Source organism: Ceratotherium simum, chromosome 26 (genome assembly GCF_057802395.1).
Source record: "Ceratotherium simum simum isolate JZ-2026a chromosome 26, ASM5780239v1, whole genome shotgun sequence".
In the NCBI taxonomy this organism is placed as follows: Eukaryota; Metazoa; Chordata; class Mammalia; order Perissodactyla; family Rhinocerotidae; genus Ceratotherium; species Ceratotherium simum.
Window position 1 is genome coordinate 39,430,557 of NC_141925.1, and position 21,077 is coordinate 39,451,633.

Consider the following 21,077-nt stretch of genomic DNA (forward strand, 5'->3'; position numbering starts at 1 on the left):
TCCATGTTTCGTTCCCATTTTCCTTCACTCTTGCTCGCCCAGGATCATATTCCCTAATAAAATAGTGCCATAAAGCCTGGGTCTCAGGCTTTTCTTTCTTGGGAAACCAAGCTAAGATCTATCTGTTCCTTGATGTTTACTGTAAAACTCATTGGACATGATGTTTTCCTTGTGGGAATATTTTTGACTTCTGCTTAATATTTTTAGGAGTTTTTGGACTACTTAGCTTTCTATTTCTTTTGGGGTGGTTTTGGTCAATTATGTTTTCCTAGTAACTAGCCTATTGTTTCTAATATTTCAACTAATGTTTTTCACAATTCTTAGCAACAATTAAGTTAATAGGTCTGATAACTTTGAGTTTAGGTCTTCATCCCACAAGTTAAAAAATAATTACCGGTATGTGCTACTAGGTAACTTCTAGTAAGTGCTTGCATTTGACAAAGTGAATGCACAAGCAGCAAGTGAATATTAATTGAACAACTGAGAAGTGGCTGACTATGCCTTTTTCCTCACAGATGTGTATTGTGGATATAACTTTATACTCCTAAGCCTAATGTCATAATGATATATTTTGTTGGTAGAGTATCTCATATTTGGTATGATGGAATTAAAATTATCAATATTTCATGAAAACAGATGCGTGGCCTGTAGAATCAGTTGCCTCCTAATGAGGCTTGTGCACTGCTGGCTTCTCTTTGATGTGTGGTCAGGATTGGAACCAACCATGTCCCCCACCTTCTCTACAAGTCTCTGCTTTGAGAATGGTCCAGTGAGGAACAGTGACAACAGATGTCTCCAGAGACTCTCAAATCACAGTGATGATACATTTGTTTTATGTTGGAAACTGCTTTGTTTTTCCCATCTCTGGAGCAAACAACCCCGTTAAATAAACCAGCTTCCCTAAGTGGTGTTTGCATTTATTTGGGCATGACTTGGTCGGCTGCTTCACGTGATCAGTCAGATCATTCTTGGTCATTGTTCTCATGATTTGACCATTTCCCAAATTTATCTCCTTGGTTAGTAGCTTACTAATTAGTTACCAGCTTAGATGTTCACTGTCTGGCTTGTACTGTTTCATATTTGGGATTTCCAGGTTATTCCTTGCTATCTTCTTGTCTCTCATTAAACTTCGTTTATTTTATTAATTCAATCAGTCTTTCATTTATTTAACAAACATTTACATAGAGTCTCTGATATACCAGTGTGCTGGACCAAGGGCTCAGAATCAATAAGACAAACTTCCTGTTCTCAAGGAGAAAATCCACACAATGTGTATCACATCTGCATCAGCGATTATCATCTGCATTTTACCACGGCTTGGAAGAGAATGTTTATAATTTTGATGTTGTTTTGTTTTTTTAATGCTGATACATTCCTTCTACCTTCAGATGTTCTGGTGGCCCAGGCATCTGTAGTTTTAAAAGGTCCCCATGCACACGGCTCGTAACAAGCATCCAGGGCTGAGAGCCACTGTGTGTTTCTCCATAGGAACTGTGAATGTGAAGAAGTGGGATATTTCCCACCAGCTACCTCTTGAGGCGGTGGACAAGTGTTGTTGGAGGACATGATGCCCGGGTTGACTCTTGGAGGTTGCCTGGGAATTTACCAAGTGGAAAATGTGTTGGGCCCTTTTCAGGCAGAAGAACAGCCCCTGCAGACACAGAGAGGCACAGGTATGTCACATTAGGGGATCCTGTGTAGTTGCAAATCATACCATTTGCTTAGAACATCCTGTCCACATGGGGAAGTGAACCAGACAAGACTGAAAAAGCCAGCCACAGCCAGATGAACAAGACTCCTGCATTCCTACCCTGAGGTGTTTGGATTTTATCCTGGGGATGATGGGAGCGGTTGGAGGGATTTGAGCAATGGAGGACTGTTACAAGATCCCTGTTTACCAGGCTCTGCCTGGTGGTTGAATAGAAGATTCACTGGATGAGGCCAGCCAAGGTTCAGGCCAAAAATGTTAGGAGGTTACTGCAACAATTAGGAGAGACCACCAAAGCTTTGCCCCCTTTTACAACATACCCTGTGACACTCATAGTTTCCATCTCTTATACTTTTTGTTTCATTAATTCCCTCCCACGAGGCCTTTTGAAATTTCCCTTCCATTCTCTGATTCCATTTTCACTCATCACCTGGTTCCTCACCTTTATTATCTGCTTTCCCGGAAACCCACATGATTCTGATTGCGATATGTAGGAACTATTACAACATCTTTTCTCTGCTCTCACCATGAGATCAGCAAATACATGATTTAGTAACGGGTCGAAGGATGTGTATGTCATTTTTCTGGTCACAACTAGCTCTGTAGCATTTTTGCAACTACAATGGAAGTGTTCTGGGAGGTGTGGAAGGAAACATTTATTCCATGTGAGGCTGATGCAACCTGCCAAGTTATTTCAGAAGGACCCTTGGAATTCAAACAAGCATGCCACTAGCACAATTTAGAATCATAAGATCTGCTCCATACCTTGGATTCAAGGTTTAATTGCTTGGGCAAGACTCTTCCCCACCCTGCCCTTCCGTTCCACATCTGTAAAGTGGGAATTAAAACAATCCCAACACTGCTTATCTCATTGGGTTGTCCTGAGGATCAATTAAAAGAGATGTGACAGAACTTTATAAACTTCATAGTGTGGTAGAGATGTTAGTGGTTGGTTTATTAGGAAGGAGACACTCTGAGATGGAGTGGAAAGTGAACAGCCACCAGGAAGTCCTTCTCCTGTTACCTTTCCTGTAAAGTCTATGGAAGTGCTTCTACTTCAAGACAAGGGGCTTTCTGCATGGTGCGATTTGTGTGGGTCAGAAAGGACATCCACTTGTGTCAACCCAGCCCTCATCACTGGGCTTGCTAGGGGGCCTCATCTCTTCTGTGTTGGGGCAGAGCACTGGTCACTACCCTTTGAGAAAGACAGGGATCTAGTGCTAGTTCCCTGACTAATTCTGTGTGGCCTTGGGCAAGGTTGAGCCTGGTTAAAGTTAAGACCTTGGGATCTGAAGCTAGAGGATCTAACTTTTAATCCCAGCTCTGCTAGGAATTAGTGATGAGAGCTTGGATTGTCACTTAACACTTATGTGCCTCAGTTTGCTCATCTGTAAAGTAGGGATCATAATAATACCTGTCTCATAGGATTGTTGGGTGGATTGAATCAGTTCATGCAGGCCAAGTACTCAGAACAATAAATATTAGCTCTCATTGCCTGAGGTTAGAACTTCCTCTCTGTGTGCCTGTGTCTGAGTGTTTGTGTGTGTGTGGAGTGCCCCTTTCTATGCATTCCCAGTTGAGAAACAAATTTAGAATTTAGAGCTATGGGCCTAAATGAGTGCTTGTCTTCTCTCAGGTCTATCCTATTTCATCATTGCTCTCCATCTTGCCCACAGGACACTTGGTTTCTGACTGGGCTAGGGGTCCTGGGGGAACCTAGAGGACTAGAAGGAAAATAAAGGAGGAGGAGGGAGGGTTTAGAAAACCATTGAGGGACACAGAGGCTGAGTTAGTCAGGCAGTGAAAGGGTCTTGTGGTTGTTATAAGGTCCTCTTCAGTCTATTCTAGTCAATTTTCCTCAGGAACAGGTGAGGAAACAAACCCTGGCATGCCCTTGGTCACATACTTCCAATACATCACGTCCTGTTGACTCTGTTGTCTTCATATCTTTCAAAAGAGGAGAGGGTTTAAGGAAGAATAAGGGTCAACAATGCCCACACTATGTTAATTCATAGTGTGTATCCTGATTTATAACTCAATACTTATTTGTGTGGCATTTTGTGTAGTATCTCTCTCCCTTGTGTCTTCATGAGGTCAAGGCTCCTGACTCTTTTATATTCAGGCTTGGTCTATGGCCTGAACACAGTGGGCATAGGACCCAACCAACATACAATGACACTGGGGAGAGGTGTCCCCTCCTCCAGTGCCAAGAGAGAATGTCCATGGACCTGCAGCTTTCCTTACCACTCCCCAACAACCACAAGGCCCAGCCACCAAAACTTAGATTCTACCTGACTTCCTTGAATTGGCAAGATCAAGGTCTACCCTATTGAGAAGAATGGGGGCTTGAGAGCTAAGTAACAGACACATAATCTTTCTTTCATTTCTTGTACACTCTAGATTGTGACCTATGAAATTTGAATCTAATGCACAAGTATTTCCAGAGTAACCTTGCCTCTTCATACCACGAGCAATGCTCCTGGTGAGTGGAAATCAGGATAGGCTTCCCAGAAGAGGAGCCAACTGGGTTAACTATATAACAGGATGAGTATATCAGACTGATGGTGCTCCTTATATCATGGAGCGGTGACAACCTGTCCACCTGTAGTGATATCTCAGCTTAATGTGTCCCTGAAGGTTTTTTTGAGATTCAACTTTGACCGATTGCTATGAAGACCAAGAGAGCAAATAAGCCATTCATTGCTGATGAAAAAACCGTTTTTATTTTTAATCTTCTTTATTTTTTATTTTTTATTTTTTTGTGTATGAGGAAGATCAGCCCTGAGTTAACATGCATGCCAATCCTCCTCTTTTTGCTGAGGAAGAATGGCCCTTGGCTAACATCTGTGCCTATCTTCCTCCACTTTATATGGGACGCCGCCACAGCATGGCCTGAGAAGCGGTGCCACGGTGCGCACCCAGGATCCGAACCCAGGCCACCAGCAGTGGAGCACACGCACTTAACCACTACGCCACGGGGCCGGCCCCCTAACCATTTACTTTAACTTGGCTGTACTTGAAGTATCTATTTATCTGTCTCTATCTTCAGCCTGAATAATGTCTGGGTCTTAGTTATATTTTTACCCTAAGCATTTAGAACAGAGCTTCAAAAGTATAAGATGAGTAGGTAAGAGACAGGGTGTGTCGGGTGTACTTCCAACATACAGTATCTTCCTTCACACATTCAGCACAACTGTTTGTATGGGAGTCTCTTCATGTTAGGTATTTCCTTCAATGGAATCAAGGGGCAGAAAGAGCATGCCTTCTATTATTTCCCCTTGCAAAGCAAGGTCATTTACATTGGTTAGGACACAATGCTGGATACATTTTAGTCCCAAGCAATGACTAGCCTATCATGCTTGGGATAGGTTCCAACCAGCTGGACAGGGCTTGAGGTGACTAGGGCAGGTGGATGGTCATATTAGGATGAGTAACAAAATCATCATAGCCAAGTATGCATTTTGGAGGACGATGAAAGCACATTAGTTTCCACTGGGGTTGTGTTTCCAAGAAGAATAAAAAAGGCTTTGTGTTTAGGTGAGAGAATTACGTTGTCAATAGTTATCAGGTGACACTCTAATCTTTTCTTCTCTGGATGTGTTCTGTGTTGGGAGCATAGAGGGGAGATCCCACCCAACATCACCGTTAGTATCACCATGAATTGCATCTGTCTTTGTTTTTGCTGAGGTTAGGTGCAGTCTTTTTTTCTGGAAGACCCATAGGAGAGTTGCTGTGGGGGTAGCCATGAGGACAGTAAGGAGAAGTTTTCCCAGTTTGCTCTTTGAACTTTGGGTCTTACTAGTTCCCATATTAGCCCTTATGAGGAAATGGGAAATGTTGAATAAGGGATTTCAGAGTAGCAGCAAACTTTTCAGTCTTCCTTCCTATTAGCTTATTTATAATCAGTTGTTGTGGTCATTAGCTGTTGGGAAGCCACTTGCTGTCACTGAACCTCAGTTTCTACATCTATAAACTAGGTATGGTAACACTACCCAATTTACCAGTTCCCAGAGAAGGCAGCAAAAGAGGGCAGAAACATATTGGAATTCCTGGTACTTTCTGTCTTAGTTTTCCTCGGGATCATCTTCCAGCTTCCTATGTCTGTCTTTTGTTGCTATTCCAGCTTGCAGCCAATTCTCTCCTAAATGACCTCTCTGTAGGGCTCCATTATCCCAGTGATTCCAGAGGTATGCCAAGATCTGAGCGCATTTATGTGTCTCTCTCCCTCCACTTGGAGGCCACTCTTGTGGAAGGGGAGTTATTGGCTTCTAGCCCACAGCCTGCATGATACCTACACATAACATTCATCCATTTGGCCTTCAATAAATGCACAGATGAATAGAAGTATTCATGCATTACACTTTCCAGTGGCAGCTGTGGATTTTATCAGGTGCCTCCTGGTGAAAACCTTACCCGAAGATCACAAAGTGTGATGGTATAAATTTAAGGCTGCTTGAAAATCTCCTAAGTAAATGAAAGGAGGTGACTGAGATAGTTGGGACTTATAGCATTTTACCAGTGAAACATCCATCTACTCAGGCCAGTGTTGGGCAGCTCTGGGGACTTTCAGGTCAGAGGGCTGGAAGGAGTTGGTGAAGGGTGAGTATCACTTTCTGCAGAAGGGCTGAAAGTGAGAGAGGATAAAGAAAGCAGGAAGTGCACAAACAGATTTAATGTCTTCTGTTTCTGATGAGATTTAAGAAACTTTGAGGTTTTTTTTTTTTTACATAATCCATGGTTTCTCAGGCCAAATAGACACAGAACATGGGTCAGAGTGATGATAATGGGCTGGCATAATTTCCAGTTGCTCAGCCCTTGCATATCTCCCATCAGGTATGTTTAGTAGGGGGCTTACAGGTGACAATGGTGCTATTATAGACCTCCACCTACCAGCTCCTCACCACTCATTAGAAAATCCTCCGCTGGTCAAAAATCAGGAGGCCATCTTCTCTGACTCCTTTACCCCAGAGAAAAAGCTCATGTCATCTACTGTAGTCCTAGGTGCTATGTGTGCTGCTTGTAGTGACACCTGCCATGTTATTGGTGGTTAAAGTGGTTGGGGTCCACTTGGCCATCCAAACAGACGCTCTCTTCTTTGTTCCCTTTGCACCCATTGTTCTTGCACATTGATCTTTCCAGAGAGAGTGGGCTATTATTTGGTCAAGATTCTATAACTGGCTGTCTACTGCAGGACACTCTGAGGTGCTGGACAAGCAGCAGCATGAATTGATACCAGTTAGTGTGGCCATCATCATTCCATGTCCTGCCTCTCCTTCAGGGGCCCTCTTGTCAACAGAATCCTAATGGGTCAGACTGAATGTGCAGCAATGGTGGCCAAGGTACAGTCAGGCTCTCTTGTTGTATTAACATTCGAAGAAGATGGTGTGGTTCCCAATGAGCCACAGGAAAAGGGCATACAGGTGGCTCACCATTCCCACGTCTACCAACTCAACTTCACCAACCTTTCTGGATGCTTCCTCTGCATAAAGCACTGTGCTAGGGACTAGGGATATAATGGCGACTAATACCCAGACTGTGACTTTGAAAAGCTCTCAGTCTGATAGGTGAACTAGGTATGGAAACAAACAATCGTGCTCAAGGGTAGAGAAGACAATAATAGAATTTTGTATGGAGGACAGAAGTTGCACAGAGGAGGAAATGTTTAAATCTGTTCAGGCTTGTTGGTGAGGTAAGGCTCTAACAGAAGCGGTTCTGTTTCAGCTGGGTTTGGAAAGATCAGAAGGAGCTTTCTAGGGGCACAGGGGAAGTTCTAGGCAGAAGAAACTGCATTGGTAAATATTCTGTAGACCTAGCTTTTTTGAAGGATTTCGAATATTTTGGAGTGCATGCAGCCATGGAATCAAGGGCAGGTTAGAAATTGAAGGCCAGTGTTTTTACTTGAGTTTCTGTAACCTGTGGGCTTATTGATAAAACTGATTGAGATGTTTATTGATTTCCCACAGAATATGAACTCAACGGAGGGCATACTGGGAGTGTCCATGATGCTTTGTCAACTATCAAGGCAGAAAGGACATCTGCATGTGGAGAACAAGTGGCCCTTCTACTGGATGTAGCTCCTGCCCCACCCCCTTTTCCAGCAGATAAATCTTCCAGCCTCACTGAATCTCCACTGGGCTGGAATGGAAGATCTGGACCCTAAAGTCTGCAAAAAGTAGCATAGACTGCTGAAAGGAAAACTCAGAGGAGAGAATTTTGGAAGGAAAGTGGCCATGGATCTGATCCCAAGCTTTTCCATGGAAATGTGGGTTCTCCTGGCTACCAGCCTGGTGCTCCTCTATCTGTGAGTAACTGTCCAGGCTCATGTCCTCTTAGCCTTGGACTTGGGGGCTAAGCCGGCCCCCCTTTCTCTTATCTGTGCTGAAGCCTAAAAGAGTTAACAGAGGGGAAGTTCCTTAGATGTTTGATGCTACAAACACATGAGGGGTTATTATTGATCTTATGTAGATCCCCTGACATAGTAAACCTCCCTTCCAACTCTCAGTTTCTTTGCCGTGAGAGCTTGGTTATGTTATTTGCTCCTGGGGATGATCTTCTGATTGACTAGCAGTTGGGAGTTAGACTAATCAACCATAATTCAGCAGAGGCAGATTAAAAACAACTGGCCCCTTTGCAGTGGGGTCCTGATCCCTTTCCCAAGGTCTAGGGATCCTGGAGGCAGGAGGAAGTGGGTTGGGTTGTTGTCTCATTATCTTCACCTTCTGATGTATGTGTCTGCTGCAAGAGACCTGTAGAAAGACTGGCCCTTGTGTTACTCAGGTGGCTCCTCATATCTCTGTCCTAGCAACTAGAATCATTTACGCAAGGCATCTGGTGCACCCAGAATTTGCAGGTGGGCTGGCAATTGCTCCGCCCCATCCTCAGACTGGACTCTTCCCTATTTTCTGTGACTCTTATCTAGGAATCCTCTCCTAAGACTCAATTCCACCATCTTATAATATACAGAAGTATTTACCCCTAAATGAGGAATCTTTAGAGCAGAGGAGACCTGGAAGAAATCTTGAATTGTATTCTTTTCTTTCCCCTTTTCCTTCAAGTTCCTGGAGGGTTAGCATCAGTGTAGCGATTTCTTTTCCCCCTAATATGAGATCTGCTAGCAACCTCTAAAGGCACGAGACCCCAAAGCCAGTTGGATTTTAAATATTTTTTCCCTTTAAGTTACAGTACAGGAGAATGAATCAAAACCATCCAGCAGAGGAATTCCTTTCAATGGTGGGATTTCTGCATCATGGAGCAGATTGGGAGAAGAGTTATTTTTGACGTGTGTGTAGAGAAGGCCCCTCTATGTCATGTTTGATCTCTATCTCAATTTCACTTTTTGAGAGTAGGAAATAATGAACACAGATGTGAACATAGGAAATATAAATCTGGTTTTAATTCTTTGAAAGAAATGTTAGGAATTCTGGATACTTTGGCAACATATTTTTTGACTGATAACATTTTTAAATTCTTTGATGCAGTTTAATTTCTTTCTGCATAATAGTAGATTTTTTACTATGATAAAACTAGTTCTACCACGTACCTTCTAAAGAAACTGTTGATTCATGATTTGTGACTAAAAACATGCATAAATAAGCTCATCTTTGTAGAATAATATCAGGAATTTGAATCTAGGGTACAAAAATATACTTATGTGATATAGATTATAAATATATATATATATATATTTTCCCCCCTGAGGAAGATTCGCCCTGAGCTAACATCTGTGCCAGTCTTCCTCTAGTTTTTAGTATGTGGGCCAGACACACAGCTGCTAAGAGAGTGGTGTAGGTCCTCGCCTGGGAACCGAACCCAGACTGCTGAAGCGGAGTGTGCTGAACTTACCCTCCAGGCCACTGGGGTTGGCCCAAGATTGTATACATATTTTAAATATCCCTTCCCAGCAGGTTCATTTAATTTCTTAGTGCAGGTGAGCAAGTGAAACTGTGAGCCAGTGATGATATAAGAGGCATCCAGGTAGGAGTCAGGATGAAGCAGAAGAATATTCCTCACCCTTCAGAGCAGAGATACTCCTTGGTCCCAGTCCCACAGGAGGTCCCTCACAGGGCAGTAGGGTTAGCATCTCATCTGTTTGAAGCCTGGAGACAGGAATGCCGTCTAAGTCACTCTGTGAGTGGTGTGTCTGGCAGTAGGACTGTCACTAGATACTGTCACTGCTGGACAAACAACATTGTAGACTTAGAGACACTGACGCAGGCTAGAGTCAGTTTCTGTACAGTAGAAAATGCCCTCCTTATGTCAATACAATGTAAGTGTAATAAAAATGATTGGTGTTATTGTTAGTCTCTTCATTTGTACCCAAAACAGCATTACTCTACCAAAAAGAGGGAAGCTGGAGGGAAAGCAAAGAATTCACCCAGCCCACCCTCTGCCTTGATATGGAACTATGTGAGTTTAGACACTAGACCAGATCTTTCTTGGGGACCAGTGTTGCTTCACCTTCACTCAATCGCTTGGCCTCCCTTGAGAGTTCATGTCACACATTGCAAGTTCAGAAGGAGAAATTGGTTTAATTGATTTGCCATGGTTGTGATGGCAAAGGAAGGAACTGGGTGGGACTAACCGAGGCCAATCCTGTTTCTGGCAGTGAGTGCACACACTTCCACCAACTGTTCTGGAGGAAGGATCCAAATGCCCAGCTGGGCCTGGCCGAGGTGCCTCTGCTGGGTCCTTCAAAAATACATCCTTTCATGCAATTTTGGTGGTTTATAATATCACATATTACAAAATTTACTGGATTTGAACTAAATATATGTATCCTGTACTATTTTAAAGACTAATGTCCAAAGAAGAAGAGACAAGGTCTTAATTCAACTCTCTGGAACATTTTATGGTTATTCATTTTATGTTGCTTAATGCATTTTCTGCTATCAGCAGGAAGGTACCTGAAGTATGGAAGACCCCCTATCTTTAAGCTAAAAGCACTTGTAGGGCATGTTTAACCATTTACACATAGCATACTTTTCAGTCATACTTCCTAATTTGCCTCTGTGGACTTAGCCTTGCAGGCCCAGCAACATGATGGGAAAAATGGTTGCTAGCAACCTCTTCCCTTAGCCTCTCTTCTTCCTCCACTGTGCCACTCTCAGAAACACTGGAGTGGGAAGACTTACAAGCATGTGGAAGCCCAAGCTGCAGGATGGGTCATGTCACATGAAAGAAGAATTGCAGGCAGGGCTGCCATAGGGAATGCCAGCCTTAATGGATTTGGGGGATATTTGATGCACAGAGGCAATAAACTAACTACTTTGTGACTGACCATCTCGAAAAAAATGAGTGTGCCTGGCAATTTGCTCAGCAGGTGAGTATTGCAGGTTGGAGGTCCAGATGCTATGAAGGGAAGAATGGTCTGGGAATGGCTTCTTTAGTCATTGATTCCTTTATGCAGTGTCTTCAGGAAACACATGAGTCAATCACCTTCTTCTATAGCTCAAATGAACAAAATTGCCTGACAAAAGAGACTTGGGTGTTGCTGAAAGATGCTCACATTTCTACTGGACCAATGGAATCCTTGAACATAGTTTTAATTCTATAAAATCGAAACACTGTGGTTGCTTCAAGGCCTTCCTATGAAGATAAACTTAAGAAGAACCAGATTCTAAATCAAGGTCAAGGCATAAAGGGAAGGAAAAGCATAAAAGTCATCAAGCAAAGTGTTAGAACAATGTCACAGTAGGGTCTCAGTAACTCTCTTTTATTGAACGGACCCAGTTATGCAAAATCTAATCATCAGAGCAGAAAAACATCTTTTCCACTTTCTAACTAGAATGAGAATCTCCAAATGATGGAAGAGTCAACTTACTAAATGCACCTGAGTGAATTCCCTGGAAGAATTCCAGCCTGAACCTCTCAGAAGCCCTCAAGTTTGGAAACATTTATCAAGCATTCAATCTAGGATTGGGACCATGGGGACTTCAGCTGCTTTTAGCTACTCATCATTACTTTTTGTGGGTCTCACAGTGGAAGTGGGAAAGGAGATGATGAGTGAATATAATTATTACTGTTGGAGTTGCTGTTATTGTTTATTGCCTACATGTTACCTCCCTCTCTTGACTGTTCCAGTTCTGTGTCAGGGACTGGCCATGCCCAGCATCTATTCCACAATCCCTGTGACCTGGCTTTCTCTTTAACTTTACATATATGGGACCTATTCACATGGACTTTTTAAGAAGCTGGGAATTCCTGGGCTGACACCTTTGCTTTTTTTTGGAACTGATCTGGGCCACTGTAAAGTGAGTGTTGTTTGAAGTTCTTTGCTTCTTATGATTGCAGACTCCAGCTTAGTTCCATAATACAAATGCCCATGCTCTGGGGTGATTTCTGAGGTTTCACATTTTCCAGGAATGCTCTCATAGGCCTCACCCAGCACATGGCCAGGCTTACCCCAAGGCTCTATTCTCAGCTGTTATGAACCTCAGGATTTGCCTCAGTTGGACAGCCCAGCTCTCTGGCTGATTCAGCACATGACTTGGTGTTCCAAATTTTGTGCATTATGAAGAGGATTTTCTTTCTGCCAGGTGCAGATTCCCAAGAAGGCATAATTGTACCGAGTATTAGGAGTAAAGAATGAAGGGTGTGCCCAGTAGTAGCTCATTAATCTGGGTACACTAAAGTCATATTTTCTTGTTCATAGCACAAGCTCTGGATAGCCTTTTCTTTTCTTCCTCCTCTTGGGTAGCTATTGAACTTCAGTTAATTAGGCAGCCCCACTATTCACCATCAGGTAATTTGCATATACTTGAATTCTCTCAGGAACTGCTAAACCCCTGCAGTTATATCCATGGCTCTAACTGATCCTCTGCTACCCATGATATCCTTTGAGATTTGAAAGATGGAATAAGAGCTTTCTATTTTACTTCTCTTCCTCCAAAGAAGGCACCCTATGGAAGAGTCTAAGCATGGAGTGCGTACACTGAGACAAGATGGTGGTTGTCTATTGACTTCAGATATTTAACCATTAATTGGGTTGTATTTATTTTCTTTTTAGCAAAGATGGTCTTACTTATACAAAATCACTGGAAAGGCAATGATTTGACAAATTTTTTAAAAATTTAATATAACTGAGCAGAATGTACTAGATGACAAATGGACTGTGAGTTTTGGTGGAGCCTTTGTGGTTAATCCAGATCTGATGCCTCGCCCAGGGCCTATCCACTGGATGGAAGGTTATGTGTTTTTGTCCAGATATAAGAAGACAGAGCCTTGTGTGCAGCTCTTCTCTGCCTCAGATTTCCTTTCTTGCAGACAAGAAGCTCGTTTCTCAGATCCCAATTCTCCCAACTGAGGTCTTTAGTGCTTCATTACCATCTAAAAACTTTTGTACATTTTTCCTTCTGAAAAAACAATAATTTCCTTTTCACCTTTCCCAGATCAGCTCCTTAGTAGATGCCCCCCAAGATCCACATTTCTGGAACCTCCTTCACGTCGTTAAAACATCACAACCAAAAGTGACAGAAAGATTTTTTTAAGTTATATGTGAAATGCAGAGTCAGTGTTTTAATTTGCTCTGTCCTATGTGGAGTCATGACATCTCCCACCTTTTCCATGTTGACCTGAAAACCAGAAGGTGAGTCCACTTTGTCCTTCATTCATCCACTCACTCACTTTCTCACTCAACAAACATGCCTTAGATGTATTAAACCTGCTGGACTAAAAGAGGTCACCCGTGTCTTAAACTTCTTAATTCTGCTAGAATTCTAGAGACAGCTCATAAGATCAATGAAAAGGAAACTTAACGAGGAGATCAAAGAGTGTGCAGGCCGCTCTCACTTTCCCTCAGCTTCAGTTTTCTCACACATTTTTAGAGGTCAAAATTCAGAGGGTTATTTGATTTCAGAGACAACACATGCACAAATGAAAATATTTCAGAAAGACAAGGAGTTACGTAGTATTCATAGGTGTGAGTAAGTCATTTAGTATCTACAATACTCTGAGAAAATTCTAGAATGACTTTAAATTCTCCATTTCAAATATCTCCTTTATTTTCTCTTCTTTTTCCTAAGACATCTCGGAATAAAACCTCCCCCTAACTCTCACTGAAAGATAGTTAAGTCTGATTTCATGGAATTCGAGTCATTTTTGTCCCAGTTATAAGTAGGGTTTAGTACATTTAGATTGATAATCTCATTTTGTTACTCTTTGCAGGGCGTTTTGGATTTTGACAAGCAATGTTTTTAAAAATATCAAAAAATGTGGGGATGAGTATTCTGGAAACTTCCATTGGATAGATTTGTTGTTATGATGAGGCTTCTTGGAGTGGAAGGCAATCTCAGTCCAGAGCATCTTTTAGAAATTTTACAAATAGGGTAATGAAATCATTCATAATGCTACTATCACTTTTTGAGCATTCCAAATCTTTTTCCATTGGTAGACATATTTTTCCATATTTGTGACTAGCATGTCTACAATTTTCATCTAATATTATATCATATACATTTATCACATTTTTTATAGATCTTCAAAATTATAATTTTTCATGACTGAGTGGGTGGAATCTCCTGAATTAAATTTTTTGTTGTTGTTCTTAGATAATTTACTTGCCTTCCTTTATTTACTAACCTTACTTCCTTTTTATAATGAAACATCTTAAAAACACATAAAATTATGGAGAATGGTATAGGAAATATCCATGGATACACTATCTAGACTTAACAAATGTTCTAATGTTATTTCCAACTATAATCTGCAGTAGTATGGATTATGTAACATCAGGATGAAAGTCTGGACTTCCAGGTGTGGCTCCGGCTATAGAATCCACCTTCTTATGTTTAATCAGCTCTGTTTTCCCAAAAGACTTTATGATGGTAAGCAGCCTATGTTGGCTATCACAGATCCAGACATGATCAAAACAGTGCTAGCAAAAGGATGTTATTCTGTCTTCACAAACCAGTGGGTAGGAGTCCATTTTTTTTTCATTTAAAAATCTATTTATTTATTAAATTTGTATTTAGAAATAATTATAGAGTCACAGGATGTTGCAAAATAAAAAGTACACGTAGATGCCATGTCATGCACCCTCCATTCTGTTTTGCCCACTGGTAGTACCTTGCATAATTACAATACAATATTAAAGACTGAAATTGACATTGTTCTATCCACAGAACTTATTCAAATTTCATCAGTTTTATGTGCACTCATTTTTGTGTGTGTGTGTTGCTCTATGAATATTTATCATGTATGTGGATCTGTGTAACGTCCACCACACTCAAGATATACAACTGTTCCATCACCCTAAAGCTCCCTCTTCTATTCTTTTATAGTCATGATGTGTAGCTTGTCTTTTCCTCTTATCAAGGAGGACAAAAAGCAGAGACTATACGTTTTTTTCTTTTGTGAGGTCAATTTATCAATTTTTTCTTTTATGCATTGTGCCTTTGATTTCAAGAAGAAAACTTCACCTAGCACTAGTTCCCGAAGATTTTCTTCTATTATTTTTCTAAACACCATATAGTTTTATGTTTTACATTTAAGTCTATAATCCACTTTGTGTTAATTTTTATATCTGGTGTGAAATTTAGGTCAAGGTTCTTTTTTTTGGCCTATAGTTATTTAATTGCTCCAGCACCGTTTGTGGGAAGGCTGTCTTTCTTCCACTGAGTAGCTTTGGCACCATTGTCAAAAGTTAGTTGGGCCTACTTGTGTGGGTCTATTTCGCATTCTCTATTCTATTCATTGAGCTATGGATCTATCCCTCCACCAGTACCACACAATCTTGATTACTGTAGCTGTAGAGTGAGTCTTAACATCATGTAGAGTGATTTTACCCACTTTATTTTTTCAGAATTGTTTTAGCTATACTAGGTGTTTTGCCTTTCCATACAAATTTAAAATAAGCTTATCTATGTTTATAAAAAAAAAAAAAAACGCCAAGATTTTGATAAGATCTATCTATCAATTTGGGGAAAATCTATATCTTTACTAGGTTAAACCTTTCAATCCATGAACACAGTATGTCTCTTCATTTATTTATGTTTCTTTGATTCCTTTCACCAACATTCTCTAGTTCTCAACATAGAGGATCCCGTACAATGTTTTGTTAAATTTACACCTGAAGTATTACATATTCTTTGGAGTTACTGTAAATGGTATTGTGTTTTTAAAATATTTTCACATATTCATTGTTATTATATAGAGATGTCGTTGATTTTTCTGTGTTGATTTTCCATCCTACAGCCTTGCTGAGCTTATTTTTACTTCTAGAAGTTTTCTTTGTATATTCCTTGAGATTTTCTACAATGATAATTATGTCACCTACAAGTAGGGACACTTGTATTTTTTCTTTCCAATCTGTATGCCTTTTATTTCTTTTTCTTATCTTACTGAACTAGCTATGACTTCCAGTATGATGATGAAGAAGAGTGGTGAGAGGGGACATTTTTGCCTTGTTCCTGATCTTAGAAGGAAGCATTCATTTTTTTCACCATCTTAAAATTTTTATTAATTTATCTTGGACAAATAAAAAATATATATATTTAAGGTATAATACAACATGGTGTTTTGATATGTATATACATTGTGAAATGCTTACCACAAATGAATTAACATATTCATTACCTCCCATAGTTACCTTTTCTTGTGTGCGTAGTGAGAACACTTAAGATCTACTCTTAGCAAAAAAGACCTACTCTTAGTAAATTTCAAATATGCAGTACAGTATTGTTAACTTCAGTCACCATGCTGTACATTAGGACCTCAGAGCTTTTTCATCTAAGTGAAAGTTTGTACACTGTGATCAATATCATCCATTCCCTTCTCCTTAGCCTCTGATAACCACAATTCTACTCTCCATTACTGTCATTTTAATTTTTTTTTAATTCCACATATGAATGAGATGATATGATATTTATCCTTCTGGGTCTGGCTTAATTCACTTAGCATGTTGTCCTCCAGGTTCATCCATGTTGTCACAAATGGCAGGATGTCCTTCTTTTTTAAGGCTAAATAATGTTCTATTTTATACATATACACCACATTTCCTTTTTTCATTCCTCTATCCATTTACATTGAAACTAATTACTGAAAGAAATAACTTATTAATGCCATTTTGTATATGCAGGTGTTTCATAGATCCTTTGTTCCTTCTTCGTCTCTTCTTCCTGTCTTCCTTTGTGATTTGATGCTTTTCTATAGTGGTGTGTTTGCAGGGTGTCTGCAACGTCTATGCTGGCTTTTGGTTTCCTCAGCAGCTAAGGCTCCCGAGTCTTCTGCAGAGCAGGCCACAGAGAGTCATGGTCATTCCCACCATATGGCTGATACTGTCAAATCCTGCCATTCTTCTTTGTTCCTAGCTGTCTCAAGATGTCTCAGCTATGCCAGTCTCTGGGTGGATTGAAACCAAAGCAGGTCATTTGTTCAGTGCCCTGAAAGGCTAGGGAAACTGGTCACTTGCCTTGCTGTGCTATTCCCACCAAGGGGACCTCTCTCAGATTGGAGAGTTCCTTCTTGGCACTGAGCAGTGCTGGCCTGTGGGATGAAATGATGTAGGCAAAGAGAAACAATTCTCCCTACCTATTTTGTGCAGGTATTCTCTTTCTTTTTTTTTTTTTTTTTTTTTGCTCCACTGTGTTGCTGAAGCTTCTTAAGTAGACTCCTGAGTTCTCCTGGACCTATTTTCATTTATGGATAGCTGTCTAATTGCTGCTCTTTGTGGGGCGATAGACACTTGAGTCTCCTACTCTGCCATCTTGGTGATGTCACTCTAGTCTTTCAACACGAGTGTGACGTTAGCTGTGATTTTTGTAGATGTTCTTTATGAAGTTGAGGAAATTTCCCTCTCTTCCCAGTTTTATCATGAACAGGTGTTGGAAGTATCCATCCTAAAAGAAAATATAATTTTGGAAGATGAAAGTAAGTCTCAAGCAGGTTGGCTTCGTAGGCCAGCCTCAAGCTGAGAAATAGAATATGTTTCTTTCCCTTTCTATTGCTAGAGGAAAAAATGTCATGGAAAGGGATTTCCATGTGATTGCATCATTTCTTCAGAATGCCAGATAGATTACTAATGTTTTAAGTATTACCTATTATTTCTTTTTAAATCACCATTTCAAGAAATCCCTTTGTTTGAATTGCTTTTGCTGTAGATATATGTGAGACAGAACGGTCTGAGGCATCATACAGTTTGCCAAGGCTCTCTGGCTACATGTCACCAATCACTTTTGACTCTTTGCAGCCAAGAAGGATGTACTATGTCCTATTCCTCTCTATTCCCCTGGAAGAACAGTTTCCCTACCACATGAGTCATACACATTTAAAAGGAGATTGGAATACAGAGGCTGGAAACCACATAGGGATGCTGGATGTCTCCTTCACCTTCACAGGCTTTTGGGATAAATATTTATTGAGCATCAATTATACAGTCTGCTACTAAGTAGATCATCACTAAATATTTGTTGAATAGTTGATGCCCATTTGACAAATTTTTCACAATTGTTGAAACCTCCAAAACTTATGTAGGGCAAAACGTCTTTTGCTTTTGAGTCTAGTCTTTTGGTCCAATGGGACTTATGAAAAATGTCATCTCTATAACCACGAATGAACAATAGAAGAGAATACGAACATTGCTGTCTCCAACTTTCACCAGTGGAAAGTTGAAAGAGGTAAGAAAGTAGAACTTTTAATTAGAAACTTAAAAAATTCATCTGGAGTCAGGTAGGTAATAAGATTGTAGTCATTTTCCAAAGGGGTATTTTGCTGAATTTGAGCTTCCTAAAGACAATATTTTAATTTTATTTCCTAGAAGAGACATTATAACATTCATTATACAGTGTTACTTACTGCTCCATGTTTGTGAAAGCCAGGTCCTTCAAGGACTTGAGTCTCCACATTTAAGTTCGGACGGTATTGTATTTTGTGCCTAGATAGTCCCCGTCATTGGCCAGTTTGGAGATGTGTTGGTGAGGAACCTGAGGAAGGAAGCAGAGAAAGACAAGCCTATCACCTTGATAGAGTAAGTAGGAATGCACCTGCTGGGATTCTGAGCTCTATCATGGGACCCTCCAGCTGCCTGCCACGGAGCTGAGACCCCTACTGTTGAATTATTCTAGTGACCAAACAGATGTAGGTGTGTGGTGTTACAACTCCAGCGCAGGACCCAAGGAGTCACTTGCCCAATAATGAGAGAATGGGTCTTCTCCTGTGTACATGAGCCAGGATTAATTTATCAGCTTAATTGTTACCATGGATATTCTGGAAGACAAATATACATAGTTTAGAAAGAAGAAACATGATCATACCAAAGTTTTGAGTGTAAGGGGTATGGAATGGTGAGAGAAGAAGGCACTTGGTACATATTGGTGGGCAGGGGGTAGAGTGGGAAAGTTACACTGTGGAATTTGGAACAACTTAAACTCCTTCAAGATTTTACTGGGGATACCAGCAAAATACTAAATACTAAATCTTACCACCACTTCTCCTTCATCCAGTCTCAAAAAGAGAAGGCCCTGTACAGGCTATGGATAGGGTGATCATATCATTTATTTCCTAAACTGGGATATATTTAAGTGATGCAGGGACAACAAGTGTAAACTGAGACTGTTCTGGGAAAAACTGAGGACATATAATCAATTAGCTATGAGAGCCCTCAAATCCATTTTGGAGTGATTTATTTTCATTATTTTTCCACTAAGAACTTTCTTAGTTTTTACATTTACAGAAATGAGTTTATCCTCAGGGCAACCTGAGATCACTGGAGTTGATGAAGAACGGTTCTGTCAAAAGCCTTAGGAGGGGTGTAGAGAAAGAGGGATGACATTCCTGGCAACTCAAAACAGGTATAACTGTTCTGTAATGTGCTAAAGAGGAATAAGCTCTCAGCATATATACTGTGGCGAGGCAAGACCCAGATCAATATCACCTTTCTTGACTCCCCTAAGAAGAGTTAATTTTTCCACCCTCTGCTCTGCTCAGACACAATGCTTATATTCCTTACTATTGCTCATACTCAAAACATAATATCACAATTTTTCTGATTATGAGTCTCTATTCCTCTATGACCCAGCTCCTTCAGCTCAGAGGAGGATTTAACATACCTTAGTGTCCCCATCTCCCCTAATACAGGGCCAAGTGCCTCACTGGAACCTTATAAACACCTCATGAGAATGTGATGGTAGCATAGACTCTTCAGATGATCCAGCAGAAGATTCTGATGATGTATGGCTCTTTACCTGTCTTGCCTGGGCATATGACTTTACATGCACTTCTTGCTGCGTGTACTGGATAAGGATAGTAAGAGTTGCTGATTTTAATTTTCCATGTCTTTCTTTCTCTCCTCAGCATCTTTGGGGCCTACAGCATGGATGTGATTACTAGCACATCATTTGGAGTGAACATCGATTCCCTCAACAACCCACAAAACCCCTTTGTGGAAAATTGCAAGAGGCTCTTATGATTTGATTTCCTCGATCCATTCCTTCTCTCACTAAGTATGTGGACTGTTTTTCTTTTCCTTCCTTCCTTCATTCCTTCCTTTGTTCATTCCTCCCTTCCTTTCCATAAGAGCTTTATTAAGATATAATTCACATATCACATAATTCAACCATTTAAAATGTGCAATTCAATATTTTCACAAAGTATCCATCCATAGATGAATGAAGAAAGAAAGTGTTTATATAAAAATTGAAATACTATTCAGCCATAAAAGGAAAGGAAATCCTGCCATGTGTGACAATATGGATGGACTTTGAGGGTGTTATGATAAGTGAAATAAGTCAGACAGATAAAGATACTGTGTGATGTCACTTATCTGTGGAACCTAAAAAAAACCTGAAAACATCAAACTCATAGAGAAAAGAGATAAGACTTGTGGATACCCAAGGTAGGGGTTGGGCATGGGGGTATTTGGAGAAGACAGTCAAAAGGTACAAACTTTCAGTTATAATATAAATAAGTCTTGGGTGTGTAATGTACAGCATATTGTCTACAGCTAACACTGCTATATGGTATATTTTTAAGTTGCTAAGAGAGTAGATCCTAAAAGTTCTCATTACAAGGGAAATTATTTTTTGCAACTATATGATGTGATGGTTAACTTTTCACAACGTATATGTCAAGTCATTATGCCATACATCTTAACCTTATAAAGTACTGAATGTCAATTATAATACAATAAAAGTGAAAAAATGATTTTTATTTCATTCAAAGTTATGTGCCAAGACTTGGAAGCAACCTAAGTGCCCATCAAGGGACGAATGGATAAAGAAGCTGTGGTATATATACACAATGGAATACTACTCAGCCATAAGAAACGACGAAATGCAGCCATTTGTGACAACATGGATGGACATTGAGGGTATAATGCAAAGTGAAATAAGTCAGAGGGAGAAGGTCAAATACCGTATGATTTCCTTCATTAAGTAGT

General features: G+C 40.4%; 1 pseudogene; it reads left to right on the top strand.

Annotated features, from left to right (window-relative positions):
* The first annotated feature begins 7,938 nt into the window (after positions 1-7,938).
* LOC101387866 (cytochrome P450 3A12-like) overlaps positions 7,939-21,077 on the top strand; it is a 40,538-nt pseudogene continuing 27,399 nt past the window's right edge.